General features: G+C 39.9%; 1 pseudogene; it reads right to left on the reverse strand.

The window, feature by feature from the left end:
• Positions 1–3,375: 3,375 nt before the first annotated feature.
• Positions 3,376–4,393, reverse strand: LOC114231035 (sentrin-specific protease 6-like; annotated as a pseudogene).
• Between the last annotated feature and the right edge of the window lie 846 nt (positions 4,394–5,239).

The raw sequence follows: 5,239 nt of genomic DNA on the forward strand, positions 1-5,239 counted from the left end.
ATAAAAAGTCTTACAGAGGATTAGTGTCTATACCTAATATTTCTCTATTTGTAGAGTAGTTTATAGCCTCTATAGAGACTTTTCAGTTTTAATGGTAAAAACACTGGTTGTCATGCATAGCTAACCATCAGAATCATAAGCTCTCCAGCCCCACCCTCAGAAATTCTGATTCAATGATCTGTTGGTGGGGGTTGGGAGGGCAGGAATTAGTATTTTAAAACTCTCACCATGTAATTCTGGTAATAAGTCAGATTTGGACTAAGTATACTGGTAGAGGTGGTCAGATTTCTGACTGCAGCGATAAAAAGAGGAAAAAAAACTTGATGATTTTGGAAGGGCAGAATTTCAGGCATTTACATTATCAATACATGTAACAGAGGACATTTGCTTCAGCGGGTATGTTGCTTATTACAGTACTCCTGGCAGGAACAATATAACTTTGTTCCCAGATGACAAAGCCTGGCAGACTTAAGGGGAGGATATGAGAAGAAAACTAGAGGGAAGTCCCCCCTTTCCCATCCTGATGGACTGTGGGCAGGAAGAGAGAGGAGATGGGAAAGTCAGTCAACAGTGTGTCTAATTTCCTCCCCCCAATTAAACTTTGATGTGGAGGAACTTTACCATGTAGTTGCTGGAAGCAGCCCGGAGACTTATTAGAAAGACTACAGGAACTTGGGAGAAAACAGCTTTCTTCAGCTCGGTGCCACAGCTGGGATGGTGTAAGTCAAAGAGAAGACCAGATACCTAACAGGAATCTAAAATTCAAATTTTGGGCCCTCGCTGGTTTGGGTCAGTAGATAGAGTGTCGGCCTGCAGACTGAAGGGTCCTGGGTTTGATTCCAGTCAGGGGCACATGCCTGGATTGTGGGCTCAATCCCTAGTGTGTGTGTGTGTGTGTGTGTGTGTGTGTGTGTGTGCAGGAGGCAGCTGATCAACGACTCTCTCTCATCATTGATGTTTCTCTCCCTCTCCCTTCCTCTCTGAAATCAATAAAAATATATTAAAAAAATAAAATAAAATTCAAGTTTTGGGACTCACACATGTAAAATTACTATATGTGTAATTCCAAAGCGAGGTGTTAGATGACCATATACTGAATTTACAAAAGAAATGGAAAAATACCAAATTTTATATTTTATGGACCTCTCATCTAGGGGTCCCTCATTTACTTTAAGACTATAAAAAGGTGGAGAGAGTAGACACAGGGAGATTGTTGAGGAGGTTTCAGTGGGGCCACTCAGAGAGTTTGAAAGGCATTCCCAACACGTGGGTACCACAGAGAACTGTGCCTGTCTGACAGCAGGGTAGAGGTGGCAGTGTGAGAACCGGCTAACATTTCTAGAGCTTATTGAGACAAAGGATGCACAAGTGTTTCCCATGCAAGAGTGGTCCATGTGGGAAGAAAATCTTGCTCAGAGTTGGGAGGATGAAGCATCTTTTACTAGTGAAAGTCTAAATTGGAGGAGTCACTGAGAGAGTCAGGGGCTTGAGAAAGGCAGTGGTCCTCATGTCAAAGGGGGCAGAAATGGGGGTTCTCAGTGAAGGCATCTCCAAGGAGCCCATGAGATTCCCTGGGAGGAAGAGTCATCTCCCAAGGAGGCCCCCTCACCAGACAACAAGGGTACTTGCCATTGTCTGTGCCCTTTCCCTTAATCCTTTCTCCCTCTGCGCCCAGCCTTGGAGAGTTCTTGGAGCCACTGCTTACTGAACTGATGGAAGAAAAAGAGTAGGATTAAGCATGGATAGAGGAGGACCCTGCCCCTCCTTTCCCACTGCAAGTGCCTAGCTCAGGACCCAGCAAGGGGAAGTAGAGATACTAAGGTCATGATTTGAGTTTTATCACATGCACTAGCTTAGTTTACCAAATTAGAATGTTTTGTGAGTTCTAATGACTGAAGGATTACTTACTAGCATAAGTTTGAGTCTTAAGTGCAGGGGGGAGATTCTTTTCTTAATCTAAAAATGGTTTCAAGGAAGGGCTATTTAAAAAGTTGTGTTTTGATCACAAAGGGAATGTTCAATATACCACTTTCAAATCGGCTGGTTATTAAAGGGATCTGGAAATGTCTGTGTGCTCTGAGTGAGCTGGGGAGGTGTAGAGAGGGCTGGCAGGAGGTGGTGTCTAGAGGGGGTGTCTGATACTACATGACTAGAGGTAAATGGGTGAGTTCAAGGACTTCAGTGATGACAGTCAGTGAGTCATACCTCCCGCCAAAAAATAAAAATGAATGTGACCTAATGTTGGCCTGAGTAGTACAAGAAGACCAGACCAGTTGCTCTGCAGCTGTTACCTTCAAACCCCATTTCCCATCAGAGGTTGGGGGCGGAGGGAAGGACTGAAAAAGCCCCATTTCACAAAAACACGAGTCCATAGAACTAAGGATTTCCTGAGAGAACCACAGGGATTCAAGCATTGTGAATGACCTTAGAAATGCAAGCTTCCTTGTGGATGGCTGCAGGATGGCAGGATGTCTATAAGAGCCATGGATATGGATTCTTTAAAGAAATCAATCACTTTGGGTGATCAGACTGTATTACAACAGACAAGGCATGGCCTTTCTCCTGGTTAACCTATTTATTTTTTTCCTCCTGTGTTTGTTAGAGTCTATACTCAAGGTGGGTAGACTGGTAGACAGAGGGGTATTATTTAGTCCTAACAAATGCCTCTTTTTCTTGAACACTTTGATGGAATTTTGTTTGTTTTAACTTTGAGGCTTATTATTGCTTTTGTACAGAAAAGAGGGACAGAGTTCTGATTCTTTTTAATAATTTTACCATATCTTGATAGTTGTTCTAGATTAGCTAGAGCATACCTTCACATAAAATAATAAACATGATGATGATAATGATGGTGACATAATGTTTTTGGCACTTAGAGTATTTATTAAAGGAAATGAATGAAACCATACTTTTGTACTTGCTCAACAAATTACTACCTAAGCTAAAAACCCATATCTTTTTATTTTATTATTATTATTTTAAAACCACATATTTTTAAAAGGCTTAAAACACTGTAACAATAATAACATAATAGGCTAGCATTGAACACTTCACATGTACCAGGAACTTTTCCTAGGGCTTATCTCACTTATTACAACAGCCCTTTTAGAGAGACATTATTATTCTCATTTTTAAAATGAGGAAACACAGGTAGAGACAGAGTACCTTCTCAAATGTCACACAGTAAGGGGCCATATAAGAATTCAAAACCCAAACAGTTTGATAGCAGAAAGCAAATGTATACAATTTGATAGAAAGCTAAAGACTTGCTAAAAGCTTAGTGAAAAATTAACTTACTTCAAATAAAAATCTGTGATAAAATCATTAAAATGCTGGCTTTTTTTTTTTTTTAAGTTGAGTTAGTACAGGTCCTTGTTAATAACAGCCTCTCTTAGTTGGAGGTCCTTGATACACTACCAATTTTTTTTTATAGGGCCAGTGGAAATGATGTGGCTCTCTACAGTTTCTTCCTCTACAAAACACTGGCATTCTGGTTTGTTTCAAAGTTGTATTTTAGATTCAAAGGACACATTGAAAATTTTGTTTCCTTTTTGCACACCCTTTCCTTTGATGCTTCCTTCACAGGCAACACATCTGCTGTTGGTTTCTTCAAAGGGAATTTTCACAGAGAAATTAGAAACATCATCTCTGAAGTCACTGTTAGTAATAATAATTTCAAATACCATATTTGCCAGAGGATCAAGGCCAATTTTAAAAATTAAATAATAGATTGTTCTTCCAGAATTGTTAACTCATGTATTCCTTTGCAATAATTCAAACTTAATTCTTTGTAGGCTTATTCTCAACCCTTGATAAAACGTTGGTACCATCTGTAGAAACACTACCAGTGATTTTCACACATTATACCATTCAGAGTGAGGCCAGTGATATTTAAAGTCATATCTACAGGATCATTTTCTGGTTCTTTTAGCTGTATCTTCATAAAATCTCAACAAAAAGAAATTACAGGCTCTATTAATAGTGTTCCTATTAGGTAGACACTTCCACAGTTTAGAATGGCACATTCAAAAGAGCTTCTGGCTTGAAGATATAGGATCAACTAAAATTTCTTGAGGTATCACTTGATGACATTTTAAAGGAGTGTTGGTAATAGAACTATCAAGCTGTAATTTCATTCTTTCTTTATAACGGTGTTTAACTCTGAATCTGCTGGAATGGTTCGGAGTTCATGCTCTAGTCTGCAGGTATTTTCATTTAGTGCTGCTTCTATTTTTCCAGGAGATGGTTCTAGGGAAGAACATGCTGAATCATATAATTCAGGAGGTATGTTTTCTCTTCTGTTTGTCCTGTTATTATCATCATCATCATCATAATTGAACGAAATGACTGAATCAAGTCCAACCGACGTTTTTATTTGGTCAGTGATGATCATTACCAATCTATTACCTGGTATGTTGATCTCTTTTTTTCCCTCTTGTGTGTACTGATGTACAGAGCATTGTTTTTCTTTCTTTTTTCTCTTTATTAAGGTATTACATATGTGTCCTTACCCCCATTGCACTCCCCCATCCCTCTGCTCGTGCCCTCACCCCTCTGGTGTCTGTGTCCATTGGTTAGGCTTATATGCATGCATACAAGTCTTTTGGTTGATCTCTCTCCCTTACCCCCACCCTCTCCTGCCTTCCCTCTGAGGTTTGACGGTCTGATGGATGCTTCTCTGTCTCTGGATCTATTTTTGTCCATCAGTTTATGTTGTTCATTATATCCCACAAATGAGTGAGATCATGTGATATTTATCTTTCTCTGACTGACTTATTTCACTTAGCATGATCTCTCCAGCTCCATCCATGCTGTTGCAACCGACTTTTGAAGCAGAGGACAGAGGAGACAGATAGGTACTACCGTGACATTTCTGTGGAACTTGCAATTTCAGGCTTCAGTCGTGATTGGAACTCGTTTTCTTCACTACAGGGACCACACCTTGGGGCCAATTTAATTCTACAAGATTAATTTCAGTTGTTTAGACATGAAGTGGGCACGGTTTCCTTTGAGCTGCTGATTTTTACCACTGGTATCTGTGCATTAGCATGACGAAAACGTCCCCCATGAAGCTTCCAGACCGTCATGCTGTATTTTGTGTATTTTTTTTTACTTAATTTAGAACGCTTGCTCAACCTGTTAAAACCAATTACGTAGCTTTCCCACATCTTAAAGCTTCCAGTCTTGTGTCTCACACCTGCCTTCAAGGTGAAACCACTGGAATGAGCAACCATTTTGG

The sequence above is a fragment of the Eptesicus fuscus genome, chromosome 10 (assembly GCF_027574615.1).
Source record: "Eptesicus fuscus isolate TK198812 chromosome 10, DD_ASM_mEF_20220401, whole genome shotgun sequence".
Classification (NCBI taxonomy): Eukaryota; Metazoa; Chordata; class Mammalia; order Chiroptera; family Vespertilionidae; genus Eptesicus; species Eptesicus fuscus.